This window comes from Dermacentor variabilis, chromosome 4, assembly GCF_050947875.1.
Source record: "Dermacentor variabilis isolate Ectoservices chromosome 4, ASM5094787v1, whole genome shotgun sequence".
In the NCBI taxonomy this organism is placed as follows: domain Eukaryota; kingdom Metazoa; phylum Arthropoda; class Arachnida; order Ixodida; family Ixodidae; genus Dermacentor; species Dermacentor variabilis.
In genome coordinates, this window is record NC_134571.1 from 133,275,084 (window position 1) to 133,295,818 (window position 20,735).

The following is a 20,735-nucleotide window of genomic DNA, read 5'->3' on the forward strand; positions in this document are numbered from 1 at the left end:
TTCTTCTTTCATGCGTTAGCATTAGGCGTGTCAAAGTCGTAAAAAGTTTGCGCGTGTGTGAAGTGTGAGAAGCTGGTCACGTGGCAGAGGTAGCGAAGAGCTGTAAAAGCAGACATATATATCTGGTTCCGCTAAACCACCATCACTTGAAGTTCGCTTCTCGAAGAGGCGAATCGTGTGTAGATTTAGGTTCTGAAAAACACGCTGCCATGTGTTTTAATCGCAATTACGGGACCTCATAATGGTACGCCTCAAGGCTAATGCATTTCTATCGCATTTACCGCTAAATTGCCACCAATTCTTTTACAGAAAGGTTATTTAAATTTGTGGCATATCAGGAGCACAATGGAATTCTTCCACTAAATATTGGAACAGTTTCATGCTAGATTACCAACTTTATTTTGTCCCTTTAGTAAATCACATAACCATAGGCACGCAGGACTTACAAGTCCTTTGTAACCTCCAAACTATACACTGGATCCTGTGGGCAGGAAGAGTAGGAAGTGGCCACGCGGAATCATGAAGTCCAAGTGCAGCAAGTTCTGTTGGTAGGGCATGTACCGTTATGAGGCTGCCTTTCACCGCATGATGGGTTCGCCTTGCAGCGTCCTCCCTCCTTTCGGCAGGTGTATCGCCTGTCTAGCGATCAGAAAAATAACATGTGTTAGTACCATGGTAAATAAATTTAGGTCACTTTTCAGTTCGTTTTAGTGATACGTTTTTGAGTTTCTCTGACAGGTGTGGTGAAACTTCATGAACATGATCATAGTTCAGTAAGAGCATTGATTACTGGTTACACTCGTTTGAGGAAAAAGAGGGAGAAACGAAATGACAAAGGTAAGGAAGTTTAAGGGCTCCACATTGATATATACAAAGTGATCATCTTTAAACTTCACATAATCTTTGAAAATTGCGCGCGGCAGATAACAAAATTACAGTCCTTTAGCTAGATTTTTCAGCGAGGTGCACATTACATGCTCGATAAGTCAAAGCACATATACGACTAATTTACCAAACATCCGTAATTATATATGATGTAATTATTTACGGCACCTTTTGAAATTTACGAATCGTAGCAGGTGGCCTTGCACAACGTATACACTAGGAATGCTTTTTGTGGAATGGCGCCAGTTTAAAGATATGCGCCATCTAACTTGCTGTAAAAAAAAAGAAAGCAGTGCTGTTCTGCTTACTTCTTTAAGAAAAAGCAATTTTATGCATGGAAGAACAAAAGTGACACCCGCCGTCGTTGCTTAGTGGCTATGGTGTTGGCTGCTAAGCACGAGGTCGTGGGATGGAATCCTGGCCATGGCGGCGGCATTCCGAGGGGGCGAAATGCAGGAACACCCGTGTACTTAGATTTAGGTGCACGTTAAAGAACTTTAGGTGATGGAAATTTCCGGAGCACCCACTACGGCTTGCCTGGTAATCAGATCGGGGTTTTGGTACGTAAAACCAGAAAATTTAATTTTTTTACAAAAGTGACTGGAATGCCTATGCATTTCGTCCCACACTTTGCGAAATTATATCTAGAAACAGGTGTCATTCTCGAAATTCATTTCAAATGAATATGTCTGATAAGCAATCCGGCTAAAATTCGTAAGTGACCAGTATGTGCGCTAAAATAATTAAGGTTATTATTGAGCTTGTGCTAATTATGTTAATATGTGTGGCCGTTTCTCGTGCTAGTAATGTCCGCCTATTCGAAGAATTCAGCTCAAGGACAAGAATTTTATTACCTCTGCAGCAGAGGCTTTTGTAAAACTTCCGGAAAACTTGAAAATGATCTCGTTATATATATATATATATATATATATATATATATATATATATATATATATATATATATATATATATATATATATATATATATATATATATATATACCGAGGGGCCCGATCTTTATTAGTCATATCATAAGAAGCCAACAAACACTGACACCAAGGACAACATAGGGGAAATTCATCATCATCATCATCAGCCTAGTGACGCCCACTGCAGGGCAAAGGCCTCTCCCATACTTCTCCAACTACCCCAGTCATGTACTAATTGTGGTCATGTCGTCCCTGCAACCTTCTTAATCTCATCCGCCCACCTAACTTTCTGCCGCCCTCTGCTACGCTTCCCTTCCCTTGGAATCCATTCCGTGACTCTTAATGACCATTGGTTATCTTCCCTCCTCATTACGTGTCCTGCCCATGCCCATTTCTTTTTCTTGATTTCACCTAAGATATCATTAACTCGCGCTTGTTCCCTCAGCCAATCTGCTCTTTTCTTATCCCTTAACGTTACACCTATCATTCTTCTTTCCATAGCTCGTTGCGTCGTCCTCAATTTAAGTAGAACACTTTTCGTAAGCCTCCAGGTTTCTGCTCCATACGCGAGTACTGGTAAGACACAGCTGTTATAAACTTTTCTCTTAAGGGATAATGGCAACCTGCTGTTCATGATCTGAAAATGCCTGCCAAATGCACCCCAGCCCATTCTTATCTTCCTGATTATTTCGGTCTCATGATCCAGATGCGCAATCACTACCTGCCCTAAGTAGATGTATTCCCTTACCACATCCAGTGCCTCGCTACCTATCGTAAACTGCTGTTTTCTTCCGAGACTGTTAAACATTACCTTAGATTTCCACAGATTAATTTTTAGACCCACCCTTCGGCTTTGCCTCTCCAGGTCAGTGAGCATGCATTGCAGTTGGTCCCCTGAGTTACTAAGCAAGCCAATATCATCAGCGAATCGCAAGTTACTAAGGCATTCTCCATTAGCTCATATCCCCAATTCTTCCCAATCCAGGTCTCTGGATACCTCCTGTAAACATGCGGTGAATAGCATTGGAGAGATCGTATCTCCCTGCCTGACGCCTTTCTTAATTGAGATTTTGTTGCTTTCTTTATGGAGGACAACGGTGGCTGTGGAGCCGCTATAGATATCTTTCGGTATTTTTTACATACGGCACGTCGACACCCTGATTCCGCAATGCCTCCATGACTGCTGAGGTTTCGACTGAATCAAACGCTTTTCCGTAATCAATGAAAGCTATATATAAGGGTTGCTTTATTCCGCACATTTTTCTATCACCTGATTGATAGTGTGAATATGGTCTATTGTTGAGTAGCCTTTACGGAATCCTGCCTGGTCCTTTGGTTGACGGAAGTTTAAGGTGTTCCTGATTCTATTTGCAATTACCTTAGTAAATACTTTGTAGGCAACGGACAGTAAGCTGATCGGTCTATAATTTTGCAAGTCTTTGGCAGCCCCTTTCTTATGTATTAGGATTATGTTAGCGTTTTTCCAAGATTCCGGTACGCTCGAAGTCATGAGGCATTGCGTATACAGGGTGGCCAGTTTCTCTAGAACAATATGCCCACCATCCTTCAACAAATCTGCTGTTACCTGATCCTCGCCAGCTGCCTTCCCCCTTTGCATAGCTCCCGAGGCTTTCTTTAGGAAGCCTTGGGAGCTATGGGAGAGAGTGGAGGAAGAAACAACTTGCCGCAGGTGGGAACCGAACCATGCGAAGGTTGTGGGTTTGGTTCCCACCTGCGGCAAGTTATTTTTTCATCCACTTTAATTTCCGTTAATTTATCGTTTCTTTGTTTCATTTATTAAGCACAAGTAGTTCCCCTATGTTCTCCTCGGTGTCAGTGTTTGTTGGCTTCTTTGATATGGCTATATTATATATATATATGTGTGTGTGTGTGCGTGTGTGTGTGTGTGTGTGTGTGTGTGTGTGTGTGTGTTTGCATCAAATCTTGAGAGCTGCGCTTTTACATGGAGCGACAAATTTTACTGGTAGTGCTTAACCCCGCGACCATTTTCTACCTTCAGGGGCGATATTTCTTTTATATTGCATTGTAATTGTCACGCATGCATGCTATGCCCCTCGTGTCAGTCATTTATTTTGACTGGCGCAGTCTCAGCAGCTGAGGCGCGGTCACGGAGAAAGATCAGAAAAGTAATCACCCCATTGCTGCCACCTCGCGGGCGAATGTCGATTTTGCCTAACGTATATGGGAATGAGGAAACCGGTTTCAAGCACCGTGCGGCAGATGGCACGAAGGTAATGTGCTGCGCTCGTGGGGAATCGTAACTGGTGGTCCGCCGCCACGAATCCAGATAATAGGGAATTATAGCTGCGGGGGTTTACGGGTGAGCCGTACGAGTGGGCAAGCGGAGACGGCAGCGGAACGCCGCACGAAAGGACGAGCTTTAGGTCAGCGATCCCTCGTTCGGTCGAACTGAGTAGGAAGTCTACATGTTTTAGTGTGGTGACAACACCAAAATTTTGATCGCTACTTACCGCCAAATTTGGTGAGTAACCATTCTGATTGCCAATCTCCCTAGAAATCGTGGCGCATTCCTGCTTTTCTTTTTTTAGTTGCGCTTACGTGTATTCACGTTGGCGCGCGATCAAATAAGTTTCTTTAATTTAGTTTTATTCCAATGCGCACAAGATACCTGCATGCATCTCCAATATACTAGTGTCCTTTTTCTTTTATTTCACCACATCAAATTTATTTTTTTACTGCATGTCACACGATACGTATAAAGCAACAGGATATAAGGCTCGGAGGTGTGCTTGTAGTAGTATTAACTCACACCAAGAATCTGAACTATATTTAGCGTTGTCGTTGCTTTCCACTTGTACGTAATATATGAAGGGTGTTTTGCGATGTATGCTGTAATAAGAAATGTGCCTACTAGCTTGTTTTACTGAAGCGTAAACGTGCCGTGTTATGCGCTTCGACTCCTTATATGTCTCTGGCTTCTGAGGCCAAATTTTATTGAAAAAAAAGTAATTCATTTCACGTCACTAAAGGCCTCGGGAAAAGTGGTCTGTCGGCTTGTATTTCTTCATTTTGATTCCCACATTTTATACCACAACCGATCCACGAATCACAGAGTCAGGGGGTTGCATCAACTGATTGACAGCGGTACAATGAAACCTACGACCAACCCCAATGGCCAAAAACTGGATGGCGAATGGCGGAATCTACGCAGCGCATCATGGCTGTACGGTATAGGGTGAGTGCTTGGCTTTGCCTTTGAGACACGTCGCGTCCTTTAGCCTAGACTTGATACAAAACTTCACGCAGAAACTACTCTGGGAGTTGCCAAATCCCCATGCAGCCCGGTATCATTATCAACGTTATGAAAGTTGATTCGGCCAGCAAACCCTTATCAACCCTTCTCAGTCGTTATCAACCTCATCGGACTAGATCCGACCCTTATCAAACTTATCGGTCCATACCAAGCTTATTGCAATCGATCCTATACTAATCAACCCTTACCTGTCCTTATCAACCTTTCTCCGCTCTAATTCACCATTATCAATCTTATCGGACTTGATCTGACGGTTATCACGGCTTATTACCCTTATCCAAATTCCTCCGACCATTCTATGCCCTTATCGCTCTTTAGCCCCTTATCCCTCCGCGTCCAACAGTGTTGCGGTTGGACGCGGCAATTTCCATGTCTAGTCTTTTTATCAGCCGTGATCAGACCTGTACGACCACTTATCACTAAGTATCATCCTTATTATCGTATTTACTTCATATCTGTGTAGGTTGCGCCACGTGAAGCGCATGAGCCCTCAGAGATCGGTAGCATTTTGGTTGCTGGATGAACACCCCTACGGAAGGCCCGCAACCACCGAAATGCACGGGAATGCGGCGTGTTTTGCATTAAAATGTTACGGCGTTAAAAACAGTCAGACGTATATTTACAGGATATTTACAAAGATTGTAGCAGCTGACAAGAGAGTAGACAGCCTGCGAAAAATCCAGAGCGTCGTCTTCTTCCGACCAAGCCGAAAACATCTTCGTCAGCGTGACACATGACCCCCGGCGGCTGAAGCACCGGCTCGGTGCTGGTTAGGAGGCGAGCGAGTGGTACAACTTAAGACGCACACCGTGGACCACGTCGGAGCGATGCTGAGCCACGGTTGGCTCAAGAGGGGCGATTCCGTTCGTGACGTCAGTTACTTGACGCAAGACACGATAAGGGCCAGAGTTGCGTGAAAGTAACTTCTCCGAGAGGCCGACGCGTCGCGACGGCGACCAAATGAGAACCAGGGCGCCCGGTGTGTAATGGACGTCACCATGGCGGGCGTCACATGACCGCCGCTGATTGTCCTGCGATTCCACAAGTCGACGTCGGGCAATATAGCGCGCTTCTTGTGCTTTGAATATGGCTTCACGGGTGTACTCGGATGTGAAATTCAGAATAGCGGCAGAAAGGTGTCGAGAGGTAGCGTAGGGTCGCGGCCAAAGAAGAGGAAGAATGGAGAGAAGCCTGCGGTATCATGGCGAGACGAATTATAGGCGAAAGTCACGAACGGCAGTGCAACGTCCCAGTCGTGACGGCCAGCGGAGACATACTTGGACGGTTAAGTGGGTGCCGTTAAGATGCTAGGTTAGACCGTTCCTTTGTGGATGGTAAGCAATAGCGAGTTTGTGTTTAGTCGCACACCAGTGTAGAATGTCATTGACGACTTTAGAAAGAAAGTAGCGGCCTCGGTCGGTGAGGAGCTTCGATGGGTGCCATGGTGAAGGTTGACGTTCTCTTGGAGGAAGTCGGCGACATCGGTTGCCCAGCTTGTCGGAAGAGCTCGTGTGATTGCATATCGGGTGGCGTAGTCTGCTGCTACAGCAATCTACTTGTTTTCCGAAGCAGACGTAGGGAAAGGACCTAAAAGATCAACACCTACACGGAAGCATTGTTCTGATGGTACATCAAGTGGTTTAAGGCGACCAGCAGGGAGTGTGGTCGGCTTTTTGCGTCGTTGACAAAGGTCACACGCAGCGACATAACGGTAGACGTCACGGTATAGACCAGGCCAAAAGAAGCGCCGACGAACGCGGTCGTAAGTCCGTGACACGCCAAGGTGACCGGCAGTCGGTACATCATGAAGCTGGGTGACAACCGTCTGAATCAGATGCTCAGGCACAACGAAGATTCGGGCACGGCCGTTCGTGCACATGTTAGAGCGGTACAATATACCATCTTAGAGTTCAAACATGCGAAGGGAAGGATCGGGCGTCGTTGAAGTGAGCTGTTGAATGAGGTCTTGTAAGGAGGCGTCCCGATGTTGTTCCGCTCCAATATCGTGAAAACCAGCCAGAGAGAGAACGGTGACAGGTATGCCGGCCGCAGAAACGTCAGGAGGGTCGACAGGATCACGCGACAAGCAGTCCACATCTTGATATAACGGGCCGTTCTTGTATACAACTGAAAAGTTGTATTCTTGAAGGTGCACAGCCCAGCGGCCAAGGCGCCCTGAAGGATCTTTGAGGGACGAAAGTCAACACAGAACTTGGTGATCAGTGATAACTGCGAAATGGCGGCCGCACAAATAGGGGTGGAATTTACCCACTGCCCAAATGGAAGCCAGGTACTCTCGTTCGGTGATAGAATAATTGCGCTCAGCAGAGGAAAGAAGGCGGCTGGCGTAGGCAATAACACGTTCTCGTCCTTGTTGTTCCTGTGCCAAGATAGCTCCAATACTGTGGCCACTGGCATCGCTACGGTTTTCTGTCGGAGTTGACGCATCAAAATGAGCGAGAATCGGCGGTGTTGCATCTGGGTCGCAAGCTCTAAGGGTAGCGTTGGCCTGGCGGCCTGGGGCACAGCTGGAAGCATCCGAAGGTCCTGGCAAAGCATGAGTCGACTGCTAACAGAACAACTTGTTTATTCTAGCATCGCAAAACAGCTGCCGGTCAGGTCGACCGAAGTGGAGAGGCGGGAGAGCACGTTACTCGACGGAAGAAATCGGAGCCTCTCTCTTGGCGTCCGGGGGCAGCTGCTTTTATACTCTCGGAGTTGAGGGAAAAAAGGAACACCTCGATAGAGGCGCATGTGACGGTGGGGCCCGGAACGTTGAGACGAGTAGTAGCGCATCCGGCGGGCCGGCGCCGGTCAGACCTCCTCGCTTCACAGTTGGGAGCTCCTCTCCCCGGCTGCCGCGCTTTGACAAGCGTGGGCACCAACATGCACACACACACACGAAGACACGTGGCATTGAAACATGCCTGGACGCGCTTGGCAGGAAGCGTTGCGGCAGCGCTGAACGGGCCAAAATATCCGCCGCTTTGAACGAAGCCCCGGCGTCCGTTGCATCCGCGCCGGCTATACCGCGCATCGTGGGCGAAACGTAACAGACCGCCCCGCCGGGAGAAGGAGATCCCGATGGTCAGGGGACTGCATCCACTGTCCGGAGGGATGTCGCTCGATGATGCTCATAACCGAAGTCGGTCGTCCTTCGGCGTTTCTTGTGCGCAGCGCACCGAGAAGGCCTCGTTCTCACGTTCAGGTTCACACAGGACACTGCAAAGTGACTTCGGGAGAGTTGCCATTTTTGTTGCTCGTTCCCAGCAAGCGTTAAAACTACGCCGAAACTCAACCGCTCAGTCAGCAAGCACGAAACAACCCTCACTAAGCCATGCCAGGCTCTTTCCCCCTTTTTACTACTGCCTAGTTCCTTACAGTAGTCTAACGGCACTCAGAACGCGTCCACAAATGGGAAAATTGCACTAGAAAGCACGTCATCACTTTGAAACACTAAACGAAAGCAATATGTTAAAAATCCTGCCTCAGGAAGAAAACATCAGTAACAAACAACTTTGTGGCTGATTCCAACGTTAGGGGCCTCGACTTAAGCCATCGGCGTTACCGTTGAGACCCCTTTTTGTAACGCACCTCAAAGGAATATTGTTGCAAAGAGAAGCTCCACCGCAGGAGGCGGCCATTTGTGGAAGAGATGGTGTGCAGCCATTGAGAGGGCAGTGATCCCTCTCGAAGCATGCGAAGCGGAGACCGCAGCGAGCGACCGTATACCAGCTCAGCTGGCGAAAACCCTGTAGCCGCATCTGGCGCGGTCCTTAATGCAAACATCACCCCAGGCAGACACAGCTCCCAGTCAGTTTGTTGTTCTTAATACAATGCTCTCAACACGCGCTTCATGACGGAGTGGAGCTTCTCAACGGAATTCGACTGTGCGTGGTGCACTGAGCTGTGTAACAGCTTTACCTCACACCTTTCGAGAAAGGCTGTCGTCAAAGCACTAGTAAACACTGTGCCCTGATCTGACTGGATTTCCGCAGGAAAACCAATTCGCGCAAATATGGACAGTAGTGCATTGACTATCTCAACTGAGCTGAGTTCTTTAAGTGGCACTGCTTCAGGGAACTTTGTCGCTGGGCAGATCACAGTCAAAATCTGTCTGTACCCCGTGGTTGTTACCGGCAGAGGTCCCACTGTATCAATAACGAGCCGTCTAAAAGGCTCCGTAATCATAGGACTTCAACGGCGCCCTCGATTGTCCCCTGGTTTGCCCACCCGCTGACAGGTGTCGCATGTCCTCACAAAGTGTTCTGCGTCACGAAAACACCCTGGCCAATAGTACTCTTGCAAGAGACGGTCCTTAGTCTTCTTAACTCCTAGGTGTCCGGAACACGAACCCCCATGCGACAAGCGCAACAGATCCTGACGGTAGCACTGAGGCACGATCAGCTGATCGAGCTCCACTCCCCTGCGGTCTAGATACTTCCGGTACAGGACCCCACTTCTTTCCACAAAACGAGCATTTTTCTTGGCGATACCTTCTTTGACATTGCAGCGCATGTTTTCTAGGCTGCCATCCTTTTTTTGCTCGCCTATCAAAGCCGACCGGCTGACTTTTAGCAACCTATTAAGTCCATCAGACATAGGCGCGATGAGCAAATCTGCAGATAGCTCTTCCAACTTTCCCGTGTGGGGCATTTCCTCTCCAATATCTGCTGCCTTCAACGCTACAGGCTCAATTTTATTCAGTTCGGACGTGGTCTGAATATCAGGTTGCTGCGCCTCCGACCCTTTCTCATTGTTCGGCAAGGTCCGCCCCGCAACTACCGCCTTTGCAGCGAGCTCCCGAACTCTCGATCTGGTTAAGGCCTGAACACTAGCCTTACCAAACAAAAGCCCCTTCTCGCGCAGGAGGTGATCGGACCTGTTCGAAAATAGGTACGGGTACTGGGGGGGCAGCATAGATGATACTGCGGCCTCCGTCTGAAGTGCTCCGAAAGGTCCTTCAATAAGCACTTTTGCTACGGGCAGACACACGCTATGAGCTTCCACGGCTTGCTTGATCCATGCGCACTCGCCCGTGAACATATCGGGTTCTACGTAAGAGGGGTGAACTACATCCATTGTAGCTGCAGAATCACGAAGCACTCGGCACTCTTTCCCGTTCACGAGGAGGTCTCGCATGTAAGGCTCGAGAAGCTTCATGTTCTCGTCAGTGCTGCATAATAACAAAAACACGACTTTTGTTTTTGTTTCTGGACACTGCGCGGAAAAGTGACCCGGCTTCTGGCGCGTATAACACACGCGCGCTTGCCTCGTCTCGAACCGCTTTCTGCGTTCGGCTTCGGCTGCCGCCGTCTCCTTACGTTCGGTCGGACTGCTTTCACTCGCATCTGCACTACGTGTGTCCCCCCTTGCTCTCATGGTTGTGAACTTCGGCCTCTCAAACTTGGAGCCAAATTCACCCTTTTGACCGTCCTTAGCTCTGCGATCCCGACGCGTTACAAACTCCTCGGCTAGCTCGGCGGCTTTAGCCACCGTACTAACGTCTGGCCTATCCAAGACCCAGTACCGCACGTTCTCAGGTAACCGACTATAAAACTGTTCCAGCCCGAAACACTGCAGAACATTCTCGTGGTCACCAAACGCTTTCTGTTCTTTGAGCCACTCCAACATGTTTGTCATAAGCCTGTAGGCAAACTCTGTATATGACTCACTTCTGCCTTTCTCATTTTCCCGAAACTTGCGACGGAACGCCTCCGCCGACAGCCTGTACTTCTTTAGCAGACTCGATTTCACTTTGTCGAAATCCTTTGCCTCCTCTCTCTTCAAGCGAGTGACTACGTCGGCCGCCTCGCCGGGTAACAAAGTGAGCAAGCGCTGTGGCCACGTTTCCCGAGAGAACCCCTGCTTCTCGCACGTTCGCTCAAAGTTAGCCAGGAACAAACCAATGTCCTCTCTAAGCTTAAACGGCCGCATCAGGTCAGTCATTTTGAACAATACTCGTTCTCCTGCACCGTGTGCCTGACATCCATTACGAGCGCGTTCCATCTCTACCTCGAGACGCTTCATTTCCAAAGCGTGTTGACGGTCGCGCTCCTCTTTTTCTTTCTCTTGTTGCTCTCGCTCTTTCTGTTCTTTACGTTCGCGCTCATCTTTCTCCTTCTGTTCTTTACGTTCGGGCTCATCTTTCTCTTTTTGTTCTTTACGTTCGCGCTCATCTTTCTCTTTCTGTCCTTTAGGTTCGCGCTCCTGTCTTTTTGCCGTCTCCCTCTCCTCAATGGTCTCAAGACATTCCGACAGCTCGTCATCCTCAGCTTCTAACTCAAGAATAGCCCTTAGCTGTTCTGGTTTTCTGAGTTTGTCTGAGACATCCAGACCCAACTCTCTTGCAAGCTCCAGCAATTTCGGTTTGCGCAACGACTTCCATTCCATGGCTGCTCTGAATGCTGCTTTCTCTACTGCCTACTATTGTCTTGCCGCAAACTAACCCGGCAGCAACGACAACCACAATTATCAGCTCTGTTTCTGACACTAACAAAAGCCTGGCAAAACTCAGAAGAAGAAAGTCCCGCACTCACCAAACCTCGCAGCCAAGAATTCTGTACAGTCGTTCCGCTGCAGGCAACCAGTCATCACACAGTGCTCGTTGCACTGCTCCCGGATGGTCGTTGTGCTGCTCAGCATACAGTCGACCGCATATCTTCGCTGCTGGCCTCCGTTATCGCGATCTCACCGCTGGCAAACAGTTGCAAATGGGTCGCAAGCCCCAAGGGTAGCGTTGGCCTGGCGGCCTGAGGTACAGCTGGAAGCATCCGAAGGTCCTGGCAAAGCATGAGTCGACTGCTAACAGAACAATTTGTTTATTCTAGCATCGCAAAAGAGCGGCCGGTCAGGTCGACCGAAGTGGAGGGACGGGACGCCTCGATAGAGGTGCACGTGACGGCGGAGCCCGGACATGTTGAGACGAGTAGTGGCGCATCCGCCGGGCCGGCGCCGGTCAGACCTCCTTGCTTCACAGTTGGGGAGCTCCTCTCGCGGGCTGCCGCGCTTTGACAAGCGTGGGCACCAACATGCACACACACATACGAAGACACGTGGCATTGAAACATGCCTGGACGCGCTTGGCAAGAAGTGTTGCGGCAGCGCTGAACGGGCCAAAATGTCTGCCGCTTTGAACGAAGCCCCGGCGTCCGTTGCATCCGCGCCGGCTATACCGCGCGTCGTAGGCAAAACGTAACAGCGGGGACGCAGTAGCCCAATGAACTGGGTGGAAGCACCAGCTTGCTGAGGGCCCCAAATGAATGCAGCGTCTTTCTTGAGGAGCTGATTGAGAGGGCGCGCAACGTTCGCAAAATTTCGGACAAACCGACGGAAGTAGGAGCAAAGGCCCAAGAAGCTGCGAACATCCTTGGCACATGTTGGCTCGGGAAAGTCATTGACTGCCCGTATTTTATCCTGATCAGGGCTTTCACAGAAATTTCACGGCTACCGAAGTGACAGTTGGACGAAACTAGTTGTAGCCCCGCCTGCCGGAAAGCAGATAGGATCGTCGATAGGCGTTAGAGGTGTGTCGCAAAAGTCGGAGAAAAAGCGATCACGTCGTCCAGGTAACAGAGGCAGTTGGACCACTTGAAATCGTGTAGGACGGCGTCCATCATTCGTTCAAATGTGGCCGGTGCATTACATAAACCGAAAGGTATCACTTTGAACTGATACAGGCCATCGGGAGTATTAAAAGCTGTCTTCTCACGGTCCATGACATCGACGTCAATTTGCCAGTAGCTGGAGCGAAGATCAATGGACGAAAAATATTGTGCTCCATGCAGGCAATCCAGGGCATCGTCAATGCGTGGTAGCGGATAGACGTCCCTGTTTGTTACCTTGTTCAGGTGTCGATTATCGACGCGAAATCGCCAACTGCTGTCCTTTTTAACTAGTACAACAGGGGATGCCCATGGGCTGCAAGAAGGTTCGATGGTGTCTCAAGAAGGCATCTTTTCAACTTCATGTAGGATGATGTGTCGCTCAGTAGGCGAGACGCAGTAGGGTCGCCGATGGATGGGGCTCGCATCATCGGTGTTTAGTCGATGTTTTACGACAGATGTTTGTCCTAGAGGGTGCTCTCCAAGGTCGAATATGTTCCAGTAGGAGGCAAGGACGCAACGTAGTTCTTGAGCACGCTGGGGCGGAAGATCAGGAGCAATCACTTTTGTTAGGGCATTCAAGTCTGAAGTCTGAATTCTGCAAATTCGGAATTTTCCTAACGTCTGCAATGCTCCATTCAGTACCTTGAAGAAGACAAGCAGAACCAGCGGGCAAAAAAAAAAAAAGAAATCTGGCATGTTGGAGGATTGGCTGCATACTTTACTTTCATGCTTCTTGCAATCTCCGGGTGACTCATCGCGAGATTGTCTATACCTGGCTGTAACGTCGTAGAAGCTTTATCAACAGGAGTATGAGCGAGAACTGAAAAATAACGTCCGCTTTGACGCAGTTACCTTTGCCGGACAGACATTACCTTTGCCGGACGTTACCTTTGCCGGACGTTGCATTTTACTTCGTTAACATAGAACGCTAACCTTTTAAAACGCGTGGACTTCCATCTTACTTGCCTTCAGCTTTGCTTTACTGCTTGCGATCAAATACACTGCTTGATTCACTGCACAAGTTACCTACGTTTGCGTTTGACGTCAGCATGAGTTACTTTTGCTAAATTGGTTTTCATTGGTAAGAGCATTTAATTACGGTAATCAGTTCGGCACAGCTTGTATATGGATATAAAAGTATTTATACCGGAACAAGTGAGTGGTAGCGCAAACGAGACACGAAGAGGCGAGACGCCACATAGACAGGTCACGCAGGCATCATGGCTAGTGTGACAAAGAAGATCAGCAGGCTAAAAAAGCCCTGTTACCATCGCGTAGCTCATACCCAGTTCGTTCACTGGCTGCACCCTACCTCCTGTTGCCGCGTTCGTCGCTGCTTCTCTACCACCCGAATAAACCTCCTTTACTATTGGTGGAGGTGCAAGGTTGAACAGCAATTCTGCAACTTCGGAACTAGACACTGCAGCCTGGCAACACTGCAACAAAATTATTTATTTTCTAAACCAAGCCCCACTGTATAGTTCATATGCACGGCGATATGGAGGGGCTATAACGCAAAACAATTGCAATTTGTTTTTTCACTATTTCTTCTACAAGTCTTCCACGATTGCACAAGAATTTGTCGATCTACCCGCACTTCTGTCTGTCACGCGGCGACAAGAAAACCTGCAAAATTCGCCATCCGATATGACGTGTACCCGTTGATAATGCATAATTAGGCCGAACAAAGGCAAAATTATTTTTCCCAATTGCACACCTAAGTTGCAATTAGCTCTCCCCGGCTAGTCAAAAAATTTTCGACCTGTGCCAACTTGCCCTGGCTGTCTCGCGATGTCAGAAAATCTCGAAGACAACCTCTGTCAATGTGACTTGTACGTAATAGAGAGGCAATAATACATCGAAGAAAACAAAAAAAAATGTTTGAGTAATGAAAGGCTGCCTCGATCGGAAAGCAATCAAAGATGCCTGCCTACTAATCACTTCGGTACATGCTGCTCGGAGCTGCTTTGCAGAATGAATTTCCCAGCGTGTAATAAAGGATTTTGCGTGGCAGTATAGCGTTACGCAGACCTTGCGGCATGTATAGCACATCGCTCAGCTAACTGTTTTTCGCAGCGGATCCGTGTTAGCGGCATATTTAACGCTCCGTTGCAGTCTGCTGCGTTTTTCCACGAGGCACAGCAAGCTAAGTAAGCATAAGTGGACCAATCGCAGGAGCGGGCCGCCGTTTCCTCTTTCTATTATCTACTTTAACTTCCCTTGCTCAGACCCGCTAAAACCTTCCGCACTTCTGCGCGCTGATTGTCTCTTGCCAGCCTATCAAGTAATAAAAAAAGCCTGTGGAGGTAAGCAGCGCGATTTTTTTTCAAAGCAAACAAGCATGACCGCCTTGAAGCAAAGGGAGCGTTTGATTAGGCTGTTTGCAATTGGGATGTTTCGTCGGTGGTTGCGCAAGTTTGACGTCAGGAGAATGGGATAAACTCGCAGTGAAATAGTTTTATGTTATGCGGCCCCAGATCAAGTCGAAGCCGTTAGTTTTACCAAAAGCAGACAAATGAAAAATTCGAAGCTGAAAGCTGCTTTACTAGTGACAATTGCTCCGTTACACTGTAACACCACTTCAAAGCCAACAGTTTCATATTCCAGACTCAGCTGAAGCTATGGACACAGTGGTTAATTCTTTTGATGGCTATTGTACGTATGACAGGGCAATTTCGGTTTCAACCGGCACGGGCTTTGTCTATGGTGGGTCAGACATTCAATAAGAGCTTATGGCATGTTCTAAATTGCACAATGACATCCGTTGTCTGGCTTCCTGTTTAATAGTTTGTATGCTGTAGTACATTTCCACAAAGCTGGACTAATAATTGCACCAGTCGAGTGGGGCATCAGTACCTAATTTAGGAGGGCTAAAATATCAACTTTTCCTTACTCAGGAAAGCCGTGCTTGACTTGTATGGAAAGTTGCGCATGCCTTACGCGACAGCCTATTGAGCAGCCCGACTGAAAGCACCCCGGCTGTGCCATGGTCCGCTACTACCTCATGTTTGCGTGGTTGTTGCGACAGATGAAGCCACCTAATATTTCTCTCTTCTTCTAGGTAACGAAGTGACGAATGTGTCCTGAATTTTGTAGCAGATATGCACATAATTACGCTTCGTGTCTCAAAGTTGAGAAAGTTCATTTGACTAAGATATTTTACATGGTTTGTTGCTTGGTTTGGTGTCTCATTTGTTGAGCTTTTTGCTGGGTTCTAGTGGATACGAAGCAGCACATTGTGCTTAGCAATCATTCTGTTGTACTTATTAGAAACACAAAATGTACACAATAATATTGCGAGACATGCTAATGCTCGTGATCTGGCACTACAGAATGCACTAGAGAGACCGCGCAAATGACGGTATGGTGTGGTTACACTTGTAGCTTGCACCGCTATGGCGTCACTAGATTGACGTAGAAACAATGATATGTAAGCTTCCAATGCCTGCGCTTGCAGTGAAGATGCTAGAGTTTGCTGATCACTGGCCGTGGTAGTTTTCAAAGTATTCATTGCATACTAAGCCGGCCTGCCTTATTTGCCAACGTCACGAGCACCTGCTATGTACCACTGTTGAATCTAATAGCAGCTTGCGGTTGCAGAATATCAAGGCTACTGAAAACTAATAAAGGTCACAGCATTGATGGACGGTGTTTGCCTATTACAAACGTAGATGGTCTCCCTTACTTTACTCTGAGACAAGCATATGATAACATATAAAGCTGTTTGTCTTGGAATAAGCCCCAGTTTGCTCATCATTTTTGTGTTTGGAAAGCAAAATCTGTGCACGTGAAGTTTTTTGATAGTGTGTCTATTCTTGATAAAGCCGAAATAACTCGCCAAGCGGACAACACGTTTTCGTTCTTATGAAGCAAATGCTGCTAACTTTCAGCTTGTTATTGTATATCCCCAGCATGTTTGCCAACCAACTTTTGAGGCATGCTGAAGGCAGTAAAAATGTTGTGCTGAAGATTCAGTAGTATACACAGCTGCAGCCCGCGACTGACAATACAATCTATGTAAAAAGAACAAAAACTTCGAGGAAAGCTGAAAAATTCAGAGAATGTTATAACATATTACAATTTGTCATTAGAATTGGCAGGCGACTAATTTGAAACCTAAGCACCTTATGGCACAGCCAACGATGTGTTGCGATGGCAGGCCTGTCAGATAATCAAGCTTTCGAGGTACTGACAAGCTCTTGCTTATGGCACAGCAAGGGCCTCAACTATCGTAACCTTCATGATTTTAGATAGAACACAAAGGTGTACTGGCCAGTTGCGAGCTCCTGAAGCAACCGCTGCAATAATGTTTGAAATCATTTTTGAGCCGCTTCATACCTGACTGAACTGGCAGATACCAACAGCGTCTAAGCCAACAATTAGTGCAAGGTTTATTTTGTCTATCAACTGAGCTTTTAGTGCTCAATGTTCCTTAGCTATGTGCATCTTAGCTAACTGCTCTTGCCTCTATTGAAATTAATTTTATAAGTAAAAAAGGCGGCTTTTGTTTTTCAAGTGCCCTGTGACCTCTCATGGAAACACCGCATTTCATAGGTCTGCTGTGAGCAGAGATGGCATACCTAAGTCGCATGCAGATATTCCAATACACTACTTGTAGTTTGAGAGAAACCTTTGCAAAGTTAAGTGAAAACATTAAAAGGTGCAAGCACATATGCATCCTGTCATTTTTTCATCCATTTTTTTCATAGTTGTCTGAAAACTATATCTAGGACAACAGCAACAACGCACTGAGGAAGGAAAGAGTGGTAGTGCAAGTGTTGTATAATATTAAAATATTATGTGAAGGCTAATTAGTCATTGTAAAATAATTTTGCCAGATTTTTTTACACTAGCAGAGTTCCAATCAGTATGCTGAACCATGTAGGAAACAGTAGCCTTGTAAAGCAAAACTAAAGAACTCGCCAAATGTACTTAACTATAAAATCGGCACAGGGAAGTTATGATCTGTGTATGTCTCCTTAAAATACAACGTGCAGAATTTATCAGTAGAGCCACGTAAAGGATTCGAACAGGCGGGACCCCATGAATGAAACATTAAAGCAGTGTTCAGATTTCAACATACAGGAGTCACAACCTACGATAACAGAAGGGATGTATTAATGACAGATATGTGAAACTTAATAAAAGGTACAAATTGAAGGTCGTACAGGTCTACGCCCCTACATCCAGTTATGATGACCAGGAAGTCGAAAGCTTCTATGAAGACGTGGAATCGGCTATGTGTAAAGTCAAAACAAAATACACTATACTGATGGGCGGCTTCAATGCCAAGGTAGGCAAGAAGCAGGCTGGAGACAAGTCAGTGGGGGAATATGGCATAGACACTAGGAATAGCAGGGCACAGCTATTAATAGAGTTTGCAGAACAGAATGATATACGGATAATGAATACCTTCTTCCGCAAGCAGGATAGCCGAAAGTGGACGTAGAGGAGCCCGAACGCAATGTTCGGGCTCCTCACGTTCACATTCATACACAATGTGAACGTGCTCGGCAAACCGCGCTTCAGTGACCATAGCATGCTAAGAACTGGAATTAGCCTCAACTTGAGGAGGGAACGGAAGAAACTGGTGCATAAGAAGCCGATGAATGAGTTAGCGCTAAGAGGGAAAATAAAGGAATTTCAGATCAAGCTACAGAACAGGCATTCGGCCTTAACTCAGGAAGAGGACCTTGGTGTTAAAGATATGAACGACAATCTTATGGGCATCATTAAGGAGTATGCAACAGAAGTCGGTGGCAACTCCGTTAGACAGGATACCAGTAAGCTAACGCAGGAGATGAAAGATCTGATCAAGAAACGCCAATGTATGAAAGCCTCTAACCCTACAGCTAGAATACAACTGGCCGAACTTTAGAAGTTAATCAACAACCGTAAGACAACTGACATAAGGAAGTATTATATGGATATAATGGAACACGCCTTTAGGAACGGAGGAAGTCTAAAAGCAGTGAAGAAGAAACTAGGAATAAGCAAGAATCAGATGTATGCGTTAAGAGACAAAGCCGCCAATATAATTACTAATATGGATAAAATAGTTCAAGTGGCTGAAGGGTTCTATAGTGATTAATACAGTACCAGTGGCACCCACGAAGATAATGGAAGAGCGAATAGTCTAGAGGCATTTGGCATCCCACAGGTAACGCCGGAAGAAGGGGGAAGGCAGCTGGGGAGGATCAGGTTACAGCCTATTTGTTGAAGTATGGTGGGCATATTGTGCTAGAAAAATGGCCACCCTATATAAGCAATGCCTCATGACCTCGAGTGTACCGGAATCATGGAAGAATGCCAACATAATCTTAATCCATAAGAAAGGCAACGCTAAAGAATTCAAGAATTATAGAACGATCAGCTTACTGTCCCTTGCCTACAAAGTATTTACTAAGGTAATCGCAAATAGAATCAGGAACACCACTTACTTCTATCAACCAAATGACCAGGCAGGATTCCGTAAAGGCTACTCAAATATAGACCATATTCACACTTGTAGTCAGGAGATAGAGAAATGTGCAGAATATAGCCAACCCTCATAATATAGCTTTCATTGATTACGAGAAAGCGTTTGATTCAGTCGAAACCCCAGCAGTCATGGAGGCATTACGGAATCAGGGTGTAGACGAGCCGTATGTAAAAATACTGAAGGATATCTATAGCGGCTCCACAGCCACCGTAGTCCTCCATAAAGAAAGCAACAAAATCCCAATAAATAAGGGCGTCAGCCAGGGAGATACGATCTCTCCAATGCTAATCAGAGCGCGTTTACAGGAGGTATTCGGAGACCTGGATAGGTAAGAATTTGGGATAAGAGTTAATATAAAATACCTTAGTAACTTGCGATTCTCTGATGATATTGCCTTGCTTAGTAACACAGGAGACCAACTGCAATGCATGCTCACTGACCTGGCAAAGCCGAAGGGTGGGTCTAAAAATTAATCTGCAGGAAACTAAAGTATTGTTTAACAGTCTTGAAATAGAATAGCAGTTTACGATAGGTAGCGAGGCACTGGAAGTGGTAAGGGAATACATCTGCTTAGGACAGGTAGTGACTGCGGATCCGGATCTTGAGACTGAAATAATCAGAAGAATAAGAATGCGCTGGGGTGTGTTTGGCAGGCATTCTCAGATAATGAGCAGCAGGTTGCCATTATCCCTCAACAGAAAAGTATATAACAGCTGTGTCTTACCAGTACTCACGTACGGGGCAGAAACCTGGAGGCTTGCGAAAAGGGTTTCACTTAAATTGAGGATGACGCAACGAGCTATGGAAAGAAGAATGTTCGGTTAAGGAATAAAAAAGAGCTGATTGCGTGAGGGAACAAACGCGAGTTAATGACATCTTAGTTGAAATCAAGAAAGAGAAATGGGCATGGGCAGGACATATAATGAGGAGGGAAGATAACCGATGGTCATTAAGGGTTACGGAGTGGATTCCAAGAGAAGGGAAGCGTAGCAGGGGGTGGAAGAAAGTTATGTGGACGGATGAGAATAAGAAGTTTGCAGGGACAACATGGCCACAATTCGTACCTGACCAGGGTAATTGGGGAAGTATGGGAGAGGCCTTTGCCCTGCAGTGGTCATAACCAGGCTGATGGCGATGATGATGTGTAGGACGTGAAACGACCATGAAAACAGTGGCCAAATTTCAACGTGTAGGAATGAAAGGTCGTTTACTCATGTGATCTCCAGGAAACATGCACCGAAAATAAAGGAAACAATCATTCTATTAAGGGTGGACAGATCTCTCACCAATTTGTTGCTACATTGGCATAACTGAACCGCAACTGTTTCATCACTTAAGCTCTTAAAAATTACGAAAAAGATATTTTCACTGTTGATGCCTCTGGTTGTTACTGGATAATTTACGCGCAACCAGTTACGTACCAACTGTGTTTTGAGGGGCGGAGGGGTGGGCTCAAACTGCAAACAATATGATCTCTCTCGCCCTGCAAATATATATATATATATATATATATATATATATATATATATATATATATA

At 46.6% G+C, this 20,735-nt stretch overlaps 1 protein-coding gene across 3 annotated transcripts in view; it reads right to left on the reverse strand.

Annotated features, from left to right (window-relative positions):
• Nucleotides 1-358: 358 nt before the first annotated feature.
• Nucleotides 359-20,735, reverse strand: part of LOC142579799 (uncharacterized) — a 210,873-nt gene continuing 190,496 nt past the window's right edge. For all 3 annotated transcript variants that reach the window (XR_012827449.1, XR_012827450.1, XR_012827451.1), the window contains one exon: nucleotides 359-639. The gene's annotated coding sequence lies outside the window, so the exon portion shown is untranslated. The remainder of the gene's footprint in view (nucleotides 640-20,735) is intronic.